This window comes from Chelonia mydas, chromosome 22 (genome assembly GCF_015237465.2).
Source record: "Chelonia mydas isolate rCheMyd1 chromosome 22, rCheMyd1.pri.v2, whole genome shotgun sequence".
In the NCBI taxonomy this organism is placed as follows: Eukaryota; Metazoa; Chordata; order Testudines; family Cheloniidae; genus Chelonia; species Chelonia mydas.
This window is the reverse complement of record NC_051262.2, coordinates 602,499-621,686: the sequence shown is the minus strand read 5'-3', so window position 1 is coordinate 621,686 and position 19,188 is coordinate 602,499. Positions and strand designations below refer to the sequence as shown.

At 55.5% G+C, this 19,188-nt stretch overlaps 1 protein-coding gene across 1 annotated transcript in view; it reads left to right on the top strand.

Moving 5' to 3' along the window:
* Nucleotides 1-14,170: 14,170 nt before the first annotated feature.
* Nucleotides 14,171-19,188, top strand: part of LOC114021050 (zinc finger protein 3 homolog) — a 60,915-nt gene continuing 55,897 nt past the window's right edge. The window contains exon 1 of the mRNA XM_037882109.2: nucleotides 14,171-14,321. The gene's annotated coding sequence lies outside the window, so the exon portion shown is untranslated. The remainder of the gene's footprint in view (nucleotides 14,322-19,188) is intronic.

Sequence of the window (19,188 nt, the reverse complement as noted above, 5' to 3'; positions counted from 1 at the left end):
AGAGGGACCTAGACAAATTGGAGGATTGGGCCAAAAGAAACCTGATGCGGTTCAATAAGGATAAGTGCAGGGTCCTGCACTTAGGACGGAAGAACCCAATGCACAGCTACAGACTAGGGACCGAATGGCTAGGCAGCAGTTCTGCGGAAAAGGACCTAGGGGTGACAGTGGACGAGAAGCTGGATATGAGTCAGCAGTGTGCCCTTGTTGCCAAGAAGGCCAATGGCATTTTGGGATGTATAAGTAGGGGCATAGCGAGCAGATCGAGGGACGTGATCGTTCCCCTCTATTCGACATTGGTGAGGCCTCATCTGGAGTACTGTGTGCAGTTTTGGGCCCCACACTACAAGAAGGACGTGGATAAATTGGAGAGAGTCCAGCGAAGGGCAACAAAAATGATTAGGGGTCTGGAACACATGACTTCTGAGGAGAGGCTGAGGGAACTGGGATTGTTTAGTCTGCGGAAGAGAAGAATGAGGGGGGATTTGATAGCTGCTTTCAACTACCTGAGAGGTGGTTCCAGAGAGGATGGTTCTAGACTATTCTCAGTGGTAGAAGAGGACAGGACAAGGAGTAATGGTCTCAAGTTGCAGTGGGGGAGGTTTAGGTTGGATATTAGGAAAACCTTTTTCACTAAGAGGGTGGTGAAACACTAGAATGCGTTACCTAGGGAGGTGGTAGAATCTCCTTCCTTGGAAGTTTTTAAGGTCAGGCTTGACAAAGCCCTGGCTGGGATGATTTGACTGGGGATTGGTCCTGCTTTGAGCAGGGGGTTGGACTAGATGACCTCCTGAGGTCCCTTCCACCCTGATATTCTATGATTCTATGATTAAAGGGACTTTGGGGTTGCTGGACCTAAGACCCTGAGGGGAATAGGACACTGCCCAACTTACTTGGCGGGGAGGGGTCTTTTGCTCATGGTTTGTGTTTATTCGGGTGACCAGATGTTCCAATTTTATACAGACAGTCCTGATATTTGGGGCTTTTTCTTATAGGGACACTTATTACCCCACCGCCACCACCCCCGTGCTGATTTTTTCACACTTTCATCTGGTCACTCTAGTGTTTACGAACCCTAGTTCCGGTGTTTTCCCAAATTAATGCTCAGTTAATTCCCTCCTTTTATTAAAAGTTAGATGCGACAATGTCACTTCCGGTCACTGTTCCCGGGTGGACTCTAAAGCAGAGTCACTGCGACAACGTCACTTCCGGTCACTGTCCACGTTTGGACTCTGAAGGAGCGCGTGCTGCGATAACGTCACTTCCGGTCACTGTTCCCGGTTGGACTCTAAAGGAGCGTGTGCTGCGACAACGTCACTTCCGGTCACTGTTCCCGGTTGGACTCTAAAGGAGCGCGCACCGAGGTAACAAAACTTCGGCTCCCTGCTTCCGGTCCACTGCTCGCGGGGGCCGGAGACGTGTCATGGCGGGCGCTGACGGTGGCGCGAGCCCTGGGGGCCCGCACCCCGCCCACCCGTGCCACCTGGGGGGTGTGCGGCAGCGCCGGGCGCCCGCTCAGCCGCTCTCCGCGCGCAGGGCTGCCGGGCTCGTTCTCTCGCTGCGCCCCCCTGCACGGGCCCCGCCTGGGACCTCCGGCAGCCGCCGCCTGGGGGCTGGTCTCGCCCGCAGCCTCGCCCCCTCGGCTGCCCCCGCCCAGCTCCGGCCGCCCCTTCTCGCAAAGGCCCTTTGCGCGGGCGGCGGGAGCCGGGCCAGGCCGCCGGCTCCCCACCAGCCCCGGTGACCCACGGCGGGGCTCGCACGGGGCCCCTCGCACCAGGACAGTCACCCGAGCGCGGGGCAGGGAGCCTGAGGGGCACCGCCACCCGGCCGGTCCTCAGCCGCCGAGCATGTGGAGAATCGCCCTCCGCCGGGGGCAGTACGGGGCCACCCCGGCAGGACAGCCAAGGGATGATGGGAGCCAGGACTCCTGGGATCTCTCCCCAGCTCTGGGAGGGGAGTAGGGTCTATTGGGTTAGAGTGTGTGGGGGAAGGGGTCAGGACTCCTGGGTTCTCTCCCCAGCTCTGGGAGGGGAGTACGGTCTATTGGGTTAGAGTGTGGGGGGGAAGGGGTCAGGACTCCTGGGTTCTCTCCCCAGCTCTGGGAGGGGAGTAGGGTCTATTGGGTTAGAGTGTGGGGGGGAGGGGTCACGACTCCTGGGTTCTTCCCACTGAAGCCCAAAGCAAAGCTTCACCCCCCAGTGTGGGGACTGTGGTCCCCCATGCAGGGAGGAGAGGGAGATCCTGGGGGGTGTAGATTGCCGGGCTGGCCCTTCACAGGTTTCCTGTAGGGGAGGGGTGCTGCTGGCCTCCTACAGAGCCCCAGCTGGAGTGGGCGGGGGATGCAGGGACGCCCTCCACCACAAGGCCCTCGCCCGGTGGGGAGGGGAAGTGCATCTTTTCTCAAGGAAGGAAATGGAAAATCCTCAGCCCTGAGCAGAGGAAGGGCAGGAATTTGGGGGGGGGGAGTTTCCCAGGTCTCTCCCAGCTCCACATTATACCAGCAGTTAGGAACCCAGACCGGGAAACTGAGGCAGAGGGAGGGGATGGGACGGAGCTAAGTACACAGAGCTGGGGATAGAACCCAGGAGTCCGAGCTCCCAGCTGCTCCCCCACCCTCCGGCTCTAATCACTAGACCCCAGTCCCCTCCCAGAGCCAGGAGTAGAACCCAGGCGTCCTGGCTCCCAGCTGCCCCTCCCCCCAGCTCTAACCACTAGACCTCACTCATTCTCTGCCCCCCAGGGGGTTCTGGTGTCTAACTGAGCTTCCTGGTAGGACCGATTTAGCGCCGCAGCCGCTCTGTCTCTAGCAGGGAATCCCCCTCAGGCATTATGGGATCTAAGATACACACCGTGCTGCACTGAACGTGGCCAAGAGGGGGGCAGCACTGACTGCAGAGGCTTCTGAAGGAGCTGGGGAGGGACCCAAAGCTCCATGTGTGGAGTGGGGAGGGGGGTGAGAGAGGATGTGGTGGGTGTGGCGGGGGGGGGGTCACTCTGCAGAGACAGAGCTGGCCGGGGAGCTAAATCGGCCCTACCAGGAAGCTCAGTCAGACAATATAGGCTCCTGGGGACCAGAGAATGAGTGGGATCTAGTGGTTAGAGTCAGAGTGGTCTGGGAGCCAGGACTCCTGATTAGAGCAGGGGAAGAAGGGTTGGTAGCCTGGGTTCTATTCCTGGCTGGCATGAAATTTCCCCCCTACCAATCGGGGCTGCCACTCCTGCCGCCCTGTGGGGCAGGGCCCAAGGGGACGGTTTCACTTACTTCCTGCAGGGATCTGTGCCTGAGGGTTCAGGGGGACACTGTGAGGAGAAGGGGGGAGGCCTGGCCTTTTGGGGGCAGAGACCCAGGAACTGACTAGGACACAATGGCTGGAAGGGGAATGTGTGGGGCTAGAGTCCAGGAGTCCTGTCTCGCAGCCCTCTCTGCTCTAACCACTAGATCCCATTTCCCTTCCTGAGCTGGGAAGAGAACCCAGGAGTCCTGGGTCCCAGCCCCGCTTCATGCAGAGGTACCTGCCCTCAGAAAACACTCCTTCCCCCCCGACCACTGGGATCTTGACTCATTTCATGTCTCTCACTTCCTCCTTCACCTGCTCTGGTGACCCCAGTTGCCAGCCCCCCACTCATGCTGAGGGGCTGGCTCGGACGAGCCCCATCCCGTTAGGAGCCTGCATGCCTGTGTGCTCCCCCAGAGTATGCACAGAGAAGGTCTGGGGACCACTAATGACAGCAGCACAGCGCCCCCTAGTGCCGGGGTATTGGGGCCAGCACTGACTGCCAGAGAGCACCCCCTGTTGACCCCCACCTCGCCCCGAAGCTCAACACCCCCTGCTGAGCTCCCGCCCTGCTCCCTGCAGCACAGTGCCCCCTGCTGAGCCCCTGCCTCGCCCCCACCCGGGCACCATGTCCGCCAGCTTGGCACTGCACCACACCCCTGCCTAGCACTGCAACCCCCAGCCTGGCACTGTGCCATCTCCAGCCTGGCACTGCATCATTAGACTTGCAAAGCATCCCCCAGCCAGGCACTGCACTTGCCCCCCCCCCAGCCTGGCACTGCCATCTCTAGCCTGGCACTGCATCATGAGACTTGCACAGCACCCCACAGCCTGGCACTGTGCTCCCACCCTGTCATTTCTATTGAGCCGCCAACCACACCCTGGGCCCTCTGCTCCCAGGCCAGCCTTTGCCCTCCCGGTGCGGCTGGCAGGGAAAGCAGCCCGGTGACAGCTGCGTGTGGCTGGGTGTATCAATGCACACAAGGTCCTGCTGCTGCTGAACCGCTCACCCATCTGTCCCAGGCCCCACACCGCACCCAGACTAGCAATTCTCCTTCGTCTCAAGGGCTTTCCCACTTCCCTTCTCTGCCTGATGGGGAGCTCAGCAGGGGGTGCCATGCTGCAGGGAATGGGGTGGAGAACTCAGGAGGGGGTGATCTCCACTGGCAGGCAGGGCTGGCCCCATGGTGGCGCTAGGGGGCACTGTGCTGCAGGGAATGGGGCAGGAGCAGCAGGGCCACTCTGCTGCAGGGAGTGGGGTGGGGAGGGGGCTAGCAGGGGGTGCTGTGCTGCAGGGTGTGGGGTGGAGGGGCAATGGGAGGCACCATGCTGCAGGGAGGGGGCTCAGGAGGTGCGTGGCCTCCATAATCCAGCTGAGCCGTTGGCTTCACATGGTCGGGGTGCTGCCTGGGAGCTCAGCAGGGCTGGCTCCTCCACTGGGGTGGATGTAGCCAGCCTAGCCCAGAGGGTGCCCACGAGAAATCCAGCTCCTGGAGGAATCTCTGGGGGGTGGGGGGGGGTGTCCTGGCTCCATTTTGCTGTGGGACGTTGTGTCAGGCTGAAACCAGTTCTGAGCCCTCCTTATGGAGCAGTCTCCAGGGGCAGAACCCAGGAGTCCTGACTCCCTGATCTAGCAGCCCAACCCGCTCGTGTCCCAGGGAACCCGTGCTGTCACCCCAGGGGAACCCACCCTCACCAGCCCCACATCCCCATGGACCCATATGCTCCAGCCCCAGCAGCTACTCCTGGGACCCTGCCAGGCAGGGCATAGTGCGGGGAGGGCAGAGGGGTCAGAGAAGAACCAGGGAAAGGATCAGAAAACCTGCAGAGGGAGAGACACGGGGGGTCAGACAGTTCTGGGGTGACTTGACCCCCATCAGTCAGTACCTTCCTGGGGAAACACATTTGATAACGGGCTTTTCGGTCTAGTAGAGAAGCACCCTCCAATAGCTGGAAGTTGAAGCTGGACGAATTAATCCCCAGGGCTGGCCAAGGTGATAGGTGGATGGGCCCGTTTGCTCAGCGAGCGGCTCTGGCGCAAGCAGGAGGCTGTTCCGGGCCGAAATCTGGCCCGGGTGATATTGGGGGTAACATGGGTGTGATCGCTGGATCAGCCTGGCCTGGCAAGTGAGGATGCTGCAAAACCCAGGACTCATAGGATCATAGAATATCAGGGTTGGAAGAGACCTCGGGAGGTCATCTAGTCCAACCCCCTGCTCAAAGCAGGACTAATCCCCAACTAAATCATCCCAGCCAGGGCTTTGTCAAGCCTGACCTTTAAAATATCTAAGGAAGGAGATTCCACCACTTCCCTAGGTAACACATTCCAGTGTTTCACCACCCTCCTAGTGAAAAAGTTTTTCCTAGTATCCAACCTAAACCTCCCCCACTGCAACTTGAGACCATTACTCCTTCTTCTGTCATCAGCTACCACTGAGAACAGTCTAGATCCATCCTCTTTGGAACCCCCTTTCAGGTAATTGAAAGCAGCTATCAAATCCCCCCTCATTCTTCTGTTCTGCAGACTAAACTGCAGACTAAACAATCCCAGTTCCCTCAGCCTCTCCTCAGAAGTCATGTGTTCCATTCCCCTAATCATTTTTGTTGCCCTCCGCTGGACTCTTTCCAATTTTTCAACATCCTTCTTGTAGTGTGGGGCCCAAAACTGGACACAGTACTCCAGATGAGGCCTCACCAATGTCGAATAGAGGGGGAATGATCACCTCCCTCAATCTGCTGGCAAGGCCCCTACTTATACATCCCAAAATACCATTGGCCTTCTTGGCAACAAGGGCACACTGCTGACTCATATCCAGCTTCTTATCCACTGTTACCCCTAGGTCCTTTTCTGCAGAACTGCTGCCGAGCCATTCGGTCCCTAGTCTGTAGCAGTGCATGGGATTCTTCCGTCCTAAGTGCAGGACTCTGCACTTGTCCTTGTTGAACCTCATCAGATTTCTTTTGGCTCAATCCTCTAAGTTGTCTAGGGCCCTCTGTATCCTATCCCTATCCTCCAGCATATCTACCTCTCCTCCCAGTTTAGTGTCATCTGCAAACTTGCTGAGGGTGCAATCCACACCATCCTCCAGATCATTTATGAAGATATTGAACAAAACCAGCCCGAGGACCGACCTTTGGGGCACTCCACTTGATACCGGCTGCCAACTAGACATGGAGCCATTGATCACTACCCGTTGAGCCCAACAATCTAGCCCAACTTTCTATTCACCTTATAGTCCATTCATCCAGCCCATACTTCTTTAACTTGCTGGCAAGAATACTGTGGGAGACCGTGTCAAAAGCTTTGCTAAAGTCAAGGAACAACACGTCCACCGCTTTCCCCTCATCCACAGAGCCAGTTATCTCGTCATAGAAGGCAATTAGATTAATCAGGCATGATTTGCCCTTGTTGAATCCATGCTGACCGTTCCTGATCACTTTCCTCTCCTCTAAGTGCTTCAGAATTGATTCCTTGAGGACCTGCTCCATGATTTTTCCAGAGACTGAGGTGAGGCTGACTGGTCTGTAGTTCCCAGGATCCTCCTTCTTCCCTTTTTTTAAAGATGGGCACTACATTAGCCTTTTTCCAGTTGTCCGGGACTTCCCCGGATCGCCATTAGTTTTCAAAGATAATGGCCAATGGCTCTGTAATCACATCCGCCAACTCCTTTAGCACTCTCAGATGCAGTGCATCCAGCCCCATGGACTTGAGCTCGTCCAGCTTTTCTAAATAGTCCAGCTCTGGGTGGGGAGTGGGGTCTAAGCGACACCAATGGCCCAGGCGATGAATCCTCGCTGGGTGGCAGTTGGAAATACCCATTACCCAGGCCCGGGGCCACTCTGCAGTGTCCGGGGAGCTGGGGTCACGCCCAGAAGCACACACGGCGTGCATCAGCCAGACTCCAATGCCCAACAAACACTGCAGAGAAAGAGCCTTGGGGTTACAATACGAGCTGCAGGGGGAGGGCTCCTGGCTCCACCCAAAAGCATGGTGCCCCAGGGAGCAAAGGCTGCTGGGTAATCTCACAGTGCATCGTGGGGTGCAGTGGCATAGACCCCATAGCTAGCATGAGGGAAAGGAGCCCTCAGGGCAAGGGCCCAGAACATGATGGGACAGGACAGGGGAACCGGCTGAACCAGCCCTGCAGCCTGTGTGAGCAGGAGGGAGAGGGCTGGGGACACACACTGGGACAGCGGCTGGCCCCTTCTCACACCACAGCCCCAGGGCCAAAGCCAAGGGGGCCCTGGGCATTGGCGCTCTGCTGGCAGGGGCACAGGAGAGCTGGCACTCAGCCCGGGCACCCCCTGCCCTGGGAGTTGGGCAGGCAGCCTTCCTCCCTTCTACCCGGGAGAAAACGAGGCACAGGATGCACCCATGGGCACAGAGTGAGTGAGCAACAGAGCCAGGAAGAGAAACCAGGAGTCCTAGCTCCCAGTTCCCCCTGCTCTAACCCACCAGACCCCACTCCACTCGCAGAGCCGGGGAGAGAACCCAGGAGTCCTGGCTCCCATCTCAGTCCCCCCGGCTCTAACCTCTTGGCCATGCCACCTCTGCCTCCAGCCTATTGCCAATTACCCATCCAGTGACTAAGGCCCTGTCCTTGCAGGCACCCATAACAGGTGTGGCCTCAGCTCCCGCACACCTGGCCTTGTGCCATCCTGCCCATTCACTGTGGCATCACCCCGAACTGCTCCCCAGGCCACTGAGCCCCATGTGTGCCGTGGTGCTGTGGCCCTGGGGCCTGGGCGCCTGCGACCCCACACTGACTGGGCATCATCCCCACTAGGAAGGGCTAGGAACCAGAAATCCTAGGTTTTCTTCCCTGCTCTGGGACAGGAGTGGGGTCTAGTGGTTAGAGCAGCAGGGCTGGGAGCCAGGACTTCTGGGTTCTCTTCCATGCTCTGGGAGGGGAGAGGGGTCTTGTGGATTAAAGCAGGGGGGCTGGGTTCTCGCCCCAGCTTTGGGAAGGGAGCAGGATCCTGAGACTCAGCATCTGCTTGGGGAGAAAGTGCCAAGACCTGGAGTCCCCTCATCCCCCACTTTTACCCTCCTCCTGCTTTGTGCTAGCAGGTTTGAGCAGCTGTCTTGGTCAGAACCTAAGGTCTGCAGTGCCCAGATTTGGGCGTGAAATATGTCAAGGATGCAGTGTTTTCCCCAGGAATTGAAATTTTGGGGGGCATGGTCTGGAGTGATGAGGGGTGAGACCGTGACAGTGAAGGTAGGCTGTATGGCACCATAGTAAAAACTGAAAAATGTTTCATGACCATTTTATTAGATTTAACTCATGTTTTAAAATCATCACACAAATTAAAGTTGGCTACACAAACCTTCTATGGAGCACTACGTCTACATCCTTCTTGGTTTCTTATTACAATTTTGCACAACTCTGTTAATGAACTTCTTGAATGCAGTGCGTTCATCTTTGGTGGCTTATCATGTGTCCGGTACTTCCATTCCTTCAATTGATATGCTCATTAGTTCATTCACATGATCAGGCAGAAGGCGACTTCTTTCAGAACACAAAATTCTATTCAATGATGAAAAAGAACACTCAAATGTAGCTGTTGTGACTGGGAGTAGCAAGAGATGAATTCCTACTTCTTTCATCCCAGGAAACAGAGCATAAAGAGCCACTAGTGATGATAAAAAAGAAGTTGAAGTCAAATCTTCATTCATTCATTGTATGATATTTCACTCTGTGTTCAAATTCTCGATTCTGTCCTGAGCACATGGAAGCCCCGTTGCTGGTAGTGCCTCACTCCACTCAGCTGTTGGTGTTTTATAGGACAGGCATCTGTAAAAGCTACGTAGAGGTTGAGTAGAATCTAGAAGTCGCTGTTGCAGATTTTTAAGAATCAAGGCTGTGTAGTTTTTCAGTTGTCTTAACAAACACTTGTCCTCTTCACTTAAGGACTCAATATAAATGCCTTCATTAGTCAACTTCTGGACTGAAGTCTTTGCTTCTTCCAGTACTTTTTCAATGGATAGCTCTCTGATTGATCCAAATGTAGCTTCTATTGCTGGACAAAGATTTACTACTGTTGTAGCAGATGGCTGGATGACATTGTGTAATGACCCAAGTGGTTTCAGCAGTAGACTTACAAGAGAGAGAATGGGAGACTTACTGAGCTCATGGGTCTGGCCAGGGAGAACCTAGTCAGGGCCCAAGGGAGGCAGAAGGTCTGGTATGACCGCTCAGCCTGTGGCACCGGGGACCAGGTGAGGGGTCTCATCCCTGTGAGGAAGAATGAGCTGTAAACTGCCTGAGACAGGGTCATCAAGCAGCTGAATGAGGCGAACAATGTGGTGGAGCTGCCCAACAGGGTTCATAGCCACCGAGGGGACCAGGTCAACATGACGGAGCCGTGCTGGGGCAGGGAGAGGCTGGTGCTGGCCGTGTGTGGCCAGTGGTAGAAGGAGGAAGATCCCCTGGTGGGTCTCTTCCCTGAGACCGGAGCCAGCCCCTTGCTGGAATCAGTTCCCCTCTCTGACCAGCTAACCCCTGTGCAGCAGGCAGGGATCAGAGAGACGCTGCATTCGTACCCAGAGCTGTTTTCCAACCGGCCTGGGCTCACTAACCAAGCTGACCACTGGGTGGAGACGGGAGCCAGCCCTCCCGTCAGGTGTTCCCCATTCAGAGAAACAGAGAACACAGCCCAGGTCCTGGAGGGAGAGGTCAGAGACATGCTGGCTTTAGGGGTGATCCAGCCATCCATCAGCCCTGGGGACCTCTCCCGTGGTGCTGGTCCCCAGGAAAGATGGGTCGATCTGATTCTGTGTGGCCTATTGGAAGCCCAATGCCATCACCATGTCTGGTGCCTGCCCATACCTAGGCCTGATGAGATCCTAGACAAGTTGGGAGGGACTCGGTACCCGATGACCAGGGATTTCACCAAAGGCTACTGGCAGATGCCTTTGGATCCAGATGCCAGGTTGAAACCTGCTTTTGTCACCCCTTCTAGTCCTACCTTTCGGGCTCAAAGAAGGCGCCGACCGCCTACCAGTGCCAGGTGGATCAGTTACTGATGGGGATGCAGAATTTTACCCTAGTGTACATTGATGATATTTGTGCCATTAGGCAGACCTGGGAGGACCAGGTGTCCCAGGTGAAGAGGGGGCTGAGTAGCCTCCAGGATGCAGGGCTGACTGTAAAAGCTGGGAAGTGCAAGGTGGGGATGGCAGAGGTGTACCTGGGCCACAGGATGGGGAGAGGCTGCCTAAGGCCAGAGCCAGCCAAGGCAGGGGCGATCAGAGACTGGCCCGCTCCCCAGACTAAGAAACTGGCCCAGGCCTTTATTGGTACAGCGGGGCACTACTGGAGGCTTATGCTCCACTTTAGCTCTCTGTCAGCTCCCATCACTGAGATATGCAAGAAGGGTAAGCCAGACAAGCTGTTCTGAACCAGGCAGTGCCAGGGGGCTCTCTGCGTGCTGAAGGAGGATCTGGTCAAGGGTCCGGTGCTGGGAAACCCAGACTTTGACAAGCCTGTTATGGTGTTCACCAATGTCCCACACAGAGGGCTGTGGGTGGTGCCGAGGCAGGCCAATGCAAAGGGGGAGAAACACCCCATCATGTACCTGAGCAGGAAGCTGCTGCCCTGGGAGCAGGGCTATGCAGCCATAGAGAAGGAGTGCCTGGCCATGCAGTGGGCTCTTAAAAGGCTGCAGCCGGATCTATTTGGGTGGTGCTTCATGGCATACCCCGACCATTCACCCTGCCGTGGCTGCACCAGATTAGAGGGGCCAATGCCAAGCTCCTGAGGTGGAGTCTGTCCTTCCAGGATTATGAGATGGGGGTGGTCCACGTTAAGAGGAGTGCAAATATTATAGCTGATGCTTTGTCCCAAAGAGGGAGGCCTGATCTTCCACAGGTCACTGGCTAAAGTGACCCTGCTCAGTTCGGTCTTGAAGAGGGAGAGATGGGACAAAGTGGGGATTCTCCCTTGTTATGTTGTATGTGAGCCTGTGGGAGTCTCACTGTTTTGCATGAATGCAATGGGTGCCTCAGTTTCCCTGTGTATTGTACCAATGTCTAGGAGGTGGGAATAAGCATGTGTGACTTTTGCAAGGGTTGCTCCAGCTGCCTGCTCAGATGCTATGGCCGGCCCTTCCTAATCTGAGACTCAGGAGGGGGATGCGACCAGGTGACTCTTGGCCCGGGAAGTGGGGCAAAGGACGGAGGAGGAGCAACAGGCAGGGCAGGGGCCAGGCAGCTGGAAGCAGGTCAGTGTCTGCTGGCTTGGGGCTCAGGGGGAGGGCCAGAGCCCTGGCTCTGGGCTCCCCTTCCCCCAAGATGGACTTGGCTGAAAGTCACTGATTTCTGTGCTAACAAGTTCTGCCCTACGCTGTGTTCCTGTTGACTAACAAATCTTCTGTTTTACCGGCTGTCTGAGAGTCACGGCTGACTGCGGAGTTGAGGTGCAGGGCCCTCTGGAGTTCCCAGGAGCAACGCCCCGGGCGGACTCGCTGGGGGAAGCGCACGGTGTGGAAGGGGATGCTGAATGCTTTGAGGCGGTCAAAGCTTTTTTCCCTGCAGACAGTCTGCTCAGAGAGAGGAGGCTCCCCCAGAGTCCTGCCTGGCTTCGTAGGGAGCAGCTCCAGAGCATCACCTGGGGACTCCGTGACACTCCACTCTAACCCACTAGGCAGCAATGAAGTGATATGATCGCAAATAATAGCCTTACATTATTAAAACCCCCACAAAACCTTGAGGATTAAAAACTGCAATTTACTGCATCACAATAAAAACACAGGTTTCAGAGTAACAGCCGTGTTAGTCTGTATTCGCAAAAAGAAAAGGAGTACTTGTGGCACCTTAGAGACTAACCAATTTATTTGAGCATGAGCTTTCCTTAGAGACTAACCAATTTATTTGAGCATGAGCTTTCGTGAGCTACAGCTCACTTCATCACTTCACTGTAGCTCACGAAAGCTCATGCTCAAATAAATTGGTTAGTCTCTAAGGTGGCACAAGTACTCCTTTTCTTTTAATAAAAACATAGGAGGTGTTATAAGAGTAATGACACTAATGGCTTTGAAAAGTCAGTGAAAGGAATTAAACTACTGCAGCTTTTTTTTCACTAAATAAAGTTTTTACCAAATATAAATTGCCCTCATAATTGTCTAAGAAAAATTCTAATTGCATCTTTGCACTAACATCCCAAGTTAGCCCAAGGGGCTGCACTCCCTGAGCCCCGGGGAGAAGGGACCTTCACGCCTGGAATCCCGCCCGGCTGGTGCCTTGAACCCGGGGCGGAACCGACGCGAGAAAGGGAAGTGAGCGAGCTCGGCGCTCTCCGGCGCCACCTGCTGGAGAGCAGAGGGAATTGAGTGAGTGACGTCCTGGCTAATTTAAATCTCACCTTGTTCTCTGCCTGCAGGCTGCCCTGGAGAGCTGGGGAGAGGCCTGAGCGTGGCAGCTCCTTATTTGCGTATTAAAAGCGGCAGTTTGGGGCCATTGGGGTGAAATGTGAGTAAGTGTTGGGGCTGGGACCCACCTGTTTAGTGCAGGCGGTTGGGAGCCTGGCTGAGCAGAGCCTGACCCTGACGGGGTGTGCGGTCACCTTGGTTAGGGAGCGAGGAGTGTGGTGCTGCTCTGAGGGGTCTAGTGGGTTAGAGCAGTGGCAGGGGGAGGAAGTCAGGACTCCTGGGTTCTATCCTCTCCCAATCTAGCCCTGAGATCTCCAGGGTGTCGTTCTCACACCAGGCCAGGCAAACCCTAAAGAACCTCCATGGCAGTAAGGCAGTAAGAGAAGGGAGGCCTTTGCCAAGTGGGTGGGGTGGAGGCAAGACGAGTGCTCAGGTGTGGGGCTCTCGGGCCGGCACACCTGGCGCTGTCTCTGGCTGAGTTCCGGGAACAAAAGGTGCCTCAGAACCTTGCAGGTTGACCCGGGAAGGAAAGTTTCTTCCTGTGTGTCAGGGCTGTCCCTGATGCCGCAGGTGCCATGCTGTGGTGTCTGTGGTGGGGGCTTAGTAGGGGGTGCTGTGCTGTGGGGAGCGGGAGTGCTCTCCCCGGCAGTCTCCTCTCTCGAACCCCAGCGTTGCTGTGGGCTGTCCCAGCCTAGTTGTTCTCCACCCCAGAGGTGGCTGCATTTCAGGAGCGCTGGGAGCAGGTCTGGGCTGGGGCAGTGGGAAGCTGGGCTGGGTGGTTCAGAAAAGCCCAGCCAGCTGTGAGTGGGAACACCGAAGGATGGATGTATTGTATTCCTGCCCCCGCATCCCATGCACCCTGCCTCTAACACCCCCCCTCATTATATGTGCTTTTCCCCGTGCCCCACTGGAAGGAGCCAAGCCCCTCTGTGCCACGCTGCCCCATGCCAGGCACCCCTCCCCAGATGGACACGGGGTCCCCCAAGGGAGGTTGGGCTGTAAGTGGTGGTACTGGCTGGGAAGTTGGGTGGGGGGAATCTCCAAGTTCCCCCTGTGTTGGGGGGGAGTTTCCAAGTTCCCCTCTGGGTCTCCAAGTTCCCCCTGTGACGTTACACCCCATAATTCTTTATAGAAATATGCTTATGAGTATAAATATGACATAACTGGAATATGTTTTATGCTAGATATGCCATGTAACATGTCTCTGCAAAGGTTATGATCTACTGGATATATTCATCCTATCTGCATGCATGTATCATTTTTGTGTTGGAAGTTATGAATATTGGTTATGTACTTGTTTGATTTTAAGTAGCCTCAGTGAAGCAGTTGGTTGGCTTCTTGAGAAAAGACTATTCTCAGTGAGTGCCCAGTCAAGACACAATTAAGCTAACAATGAACTTTGAGAGACGCCAATCCACATCTGAGTTTTCCTGAGAATGTGGCTTGGCCTGTAAGGAACTGAGTCATGCATGGACATGTGACTTGCCCATGTGACTCCAAGACTCCACCTTGTAGCTGGGATTCTACACAAGGGAAGGGAGGGGTTTCCACCCACAAGAGAGAAACTATATAAAGTCCTAGGAGCCCCCTTCCTTTTGCCTTCAGCTGGCACAAAAGATAGTCTCTTCATCCCAAGGAGATGCCTGAAAGAAACTGGAACAAAGGACAGTAGACAAGGTAAAACGGATTTATTTGGGGTTTGGGTGTTGGAGACAGGAGCACTTAAGCTGTTTTCAGTTCAGCCTGCAGCTTTTGTGGGATGTGGTTCAGACCTGGGTCTGTGTCTGTAGCAGGCCCGCGTGTCTGGCACAACCAGGCAGGACACTGAAGTCCCAAGCTGCCAGGGAAAACGGGCTCAGAGGTAGTCTCAGCACATCAGGTGGCAGTCCCAAGAGGGTTTCTGTGATCTAACCCATCACACTCCCATCTCTGCTGGATACCAGGTGCACTGGAGGGGCAGAGAGAGAACCCAGGAGCCCTGGTGCCCAGCAAGGCTGAAGACTGATTCCCCTTAACTAGTGGGAGTAAGTCTCAGCCTGGAGAGGACTGTGGGCTGGAGAGAGGGAGATTACCAGGGATAGAACCAAGGTGTCCTGGCTCCCAGCCCCTGTGCTCTAACCCCTAGACTCTATTCCCCTCCCAGAGCTGGGGAGAGAACCTAGGAGTCCTGGCTCCCAGTCTCCCCACCCCCAATAAGGGGCAGGGGCAGGAAATAGGGGTGGAGGAAGCAGTATATGGGGGTGTGGGGGAGCCCAGCATCAGCAGAACTTCAGCAATAGTTGGGGAAGGACTGGAGCAGCTGCTGGCTTGGGGTGAGCCTGGGCGTTGGGTGCTGGAGACTGGGGTGGTAAAGGTGGCAGCTGGCCCCTCCAGCACCCCACATCACCCTTCCAGGGCCCTCTGTGCCCTGCGATGGATGCACACAGGGGTGCGGGAGGGGAGCCGGGGCAGGAGGAGGCAGGTGGGGTGGGGGGAGGCTGGGGAGCAGGGGGAATCCTGGTGGGCACTAATTGTGCTGGGGATTAGCTTAGCTGGGAGCCCAGACACCTGGGTTCTCTCCCCAGCTGTGAAAGGGAAATGGGGGTCTAGTGGTTAGAGCAGAGGGAGCTGGGACCCAGGACTCATGGGTTCTCTCCTGAGCTCTGGGAGGGGAGTGGGGTTTAGTGGTTAGAACAGGAGGGGTTGGAGCCTGGACACCTGGGTTCTCTCCCCAGCTTTGGGAGAGGAGTGGGGTGTAGTGGTTAGAGCAGAGGGGGGTGGGAGCCTAGACTCCTGAGTTCTCTCCCCACACATTCCCCTTCCAGCCACTGTATCCTAGTCAGTTCCTGGGTCTCTGCCCGCAAGAGCCAGGCCTCCCCCTTCTCCTGGCAGCATCCCCCTGAACCCTCAGGCACAGATCCCCGCAGGCAGTAAGTGAAACCGCCCCCTAGGGCCCTGCCCCACAGGAAAGGTGGGGGGCAGGACTGGCAGCCCTGATTGGAAGGAGGGAAATTTCATGCCAGCGAGGAATAGAACCCAGGCTCCCAGCCCTTCTTCCCCTGCTTTCTTAGTCCCTTTCTTAGCTTTCTTAGTCCCTCTCTACCTTTTGCCAATATCTCCCTTGTTGGATAAAGATTAGCCCTTAACTGTAATCCAGCAATCAGCGAGGAAGATTTAATCATACAAGATCTTTTCAAAATTGAATTATTAATTGTATCATTTCTAAAATACTTGATACCTATCCCCTGACATCTCGTTACACCATCTACATTCCGCCTCTCTCCGCTTCTTAAGATTTGCTGTACCTGCACTAAGAATCAATATTTTATCAAATTAAATTTCACGGGTATACACAAAGGATAAATCTATCCAATCGTCCCTAGACAGTATGCCTTCTCCATTTACGAATGAGCATATTAGGTATTTGTACACTAAACTTAGTTAGTGCAAGCCCTCCATCTCTTCCTCTTGCATAAAATAACCCATCAGTGGTACTCTGTGGGAGGTGTAAAATCTGTTTAACTACTTTCCTAACTAAAACATCAAGTTCGTATAAAATATAAGAAGGAGACTCAATTATAAAACAACCTTGGTAAAATATGTTTGTAAAATCATCAATTTTTGAGTAGGTTTAAGAGGAGCCTTCATCAAACTCTCACTCCATTCAATCAATTTATCCTTAAGAGACATTCCTTCAAACCCTATCCAAGGGTCTGTCCTCACCCCCAAGTATTTTTAAAATTCTCCTAGATGTACATAGTCAATAATTTCAGTACCCAATTTCCAATTATCCTTGGGGTTGATCACATAGTTCTTACATTTTGCTAATATGTGAAACCCTTTAGTCTTTTTCACATTAAGCCATAGATTAGTATTTCTAAAAAGCAGTCTAAAATCCCTAGATTTTTAGCCATCCCGATAAGATCCATTTAAAATTGCCACATCATCGGCAAATGCCAATGACGTGACACTATTCCCTTGAATATAAAACCTCGAGCCCTCAGATTTGGGGGGAGGGATAGCTCAGTAGTTTGAGCATTGGCCTGCTAAACCCAGGGTTGTGAGTTTGTGACGAAGTGGGACTGTTCTTAATGTTTCCTCCGAATATTGTGGGGGTGCCTCAGTTTCCCCTATGCAGTTCTTAAGTATCTAGGTGGTGGGGTAAGGGTGTATGATCACTGCAGAGCCCTAGAGGGCAGGTGTGTACAGGGGTCTGGACACAGAGAATGGCCGACACCCTGTTTCCTGGCAACTGATGGCCTGGGCCCTTCCCCCCTGCAAGGTGAGAGCTAGAGGGTTGGAGAACAAAGGAATCAGGTGACCTCCTGGCCCGGGAAAGGAACAAAGCCGAGAGGAGGAGGGGCTGGAGGGAGTTTCAGTTTGGGGCTGGCTAGGACATGGAGTGAAGTGCAGACGTGGTTGTCTGGCTCACTGCCCCCCAAAATGGACCCAGCTGAGGGGTCCTGTTCTCTGCACCTACAAGCTCAGTGTTAGACCATGTTCCTGTCGTCTAATAAACCTCTGTTTTACTGGCTGGCTGAGAGTCACGTCTGACTGCGAAGTTGGGGTGCAGGACCCTCTGGCTTCCCCAGGAGCCCCGCCTAAGCGGACTCGCTGTGGGAAGCGCACGGAGGGGCAGAGGATGCTGAATGCTCTGAGGTCAGACCCAGGAAGGTGGAAGCTGGGTGAGCTGTGTGCCCTGCGGACAGGCTGCTCACCGGAAGGCGACTGCCCCAGAGTCCTGACTGGCTTCATGGGGAGCAGTTCCAGAGCATCGCCCATTGGACTCCGTGACAACTGGTGGCAGTGGTGGGATGTGCTGCACCCCGTGGATGGCGCTTCCTGCAGTAAGTGACTGGGGAGCAGTAAAACGAAGGGGGATTGACGAGGACCAGGCGTGCTGAAGGCTCAGAGAGGAGCGGTTTCAGGGGGCGGTAAACCCCTGGGAGTGTGTGACCAGCGAGAAGGACTGTGCAGTAATGGGGTCCCCCTGGGGACTGCAGTGAGCAGGCTCAGGGGTGGAGGAGCCTGCGTCTTGGCCCTGGGAGAGAGAAGGACTTTTGCAGTAACAGGGTTCCCCTGGGGATTGCAGCGAGCAGTCCAAGGGGCGGAGGAGTCTGCGGCTCGACCCTGGCAAAGAGGTGGTGACCTCAAGAAGGGCTGGCACACTAGGGGTTCTCCCTGGAAACCGTGGGGAGCTGAGAGCACACAGGCCTGTGAGTCCACAACAACTTGGGAAGAGCGGAGTGACGGCCTGTCACCGTCTCCTTAAGAAGGACATTGTAACCCTGTGCAAAAAGAGAGCGTTGAGCATTGGAAAGTTCACCAAAGCAGAGTTAACCGTGCAGCTGGAGGAGGATGACCGCTCTAAGGGACAGATTCCTGACCCCAAATGGGGCTATAGCAGGATCTGGGAGCAGCTGGAGTAGTAGCCAGGCATCGCCAAGACTCCTGTCCCCGACCAGACGAGGGTCTCCATGATCGGGTTCCCCATCTGGGGATCGGAGACGGACAGGATTGGAGCTGAGTCCGAGAGAGCAAGAGGACTGTGAGAGACAGCGAGAGCCCGAGAAAGAGCTGCAGAAGCAGCAGCAGCATGAACTGGCGGTGGGGGAGCGGAGACGCCTAGGGGACCTCCCCTGGGTGAGTGGGGATAGACCCCGGGGGCCCAGTTCCGCAGGGAACCTCGAGACTAAATTGCTGCCCCTGGTTAAGGAGGGGGGGATGTGGATGCCCACCTCACTGCCTTTGAGCAGGCTGGAGATTTGAACCAGGGGGACCCTGCGGAAAAGCCCCGGTGTCTAGCTCCCTTGCTGGGTCCCAAGGCCACAGACTCCGCCAGCCAGATGGGTGGGGAGGTGGACAGGCTCCCACTCCTGACCCCAACCTATATGTCTGTGTGGAGTTTCCTGGGGTCGGGCCCCTCGGACCCCCAGGGGGAGCGGAAGGTGATGGTCAATGGGGAGACATTCCTGGGCTGGCGAGATCCTGGGACAGAGAGAACTGTTGTCAGGCCGTGGGTGGTGCAGCCTCAGATGCTGAGGGGCTGTGTGAGCTGGGTGAGGGTCCCAGGGATGAAGCCCCTCTCCCTGCCTATGGCCCAGATCCCTGTGCAGGCCCAGGAGGGGTGGGGCTGGCTGGTCCTTAGGGTGCTCCAGGACACCAGCTGCGAGACCCTGTTGTGGGGCGACTGTGTCTCTTCGGGACAGGATCCAGGCCCTGTTCCTGTAACTGCCAAGGGTTTGAATTTGAATCCAGGGAACCAATCGGCGGAGAGGGAAATGGTCAGTGCAAATGCAGATGACCTGGCTGGCAGCAGGGAGGAGCCGCTAGGCTCAGGCTACCTGCCTGCCTGTAACCAGACCCCTGGGGCTGGGTGGGACAGAGAGATGCTCCCTGCGCCCTTGCACTCCGGAGAGGGGGCTCACCCTGGCTCTGATGCAGTGAGGAAAGCAGCGAGCTCGCTGCCTACCCCCACTGGGACAGCAAGGGCAGCGCTGAGCACAGTGGGAGCTGAGACCCCAGCTGAGTGGGGGGAGACACAGGCAGGGCAGGGGATCTGTGG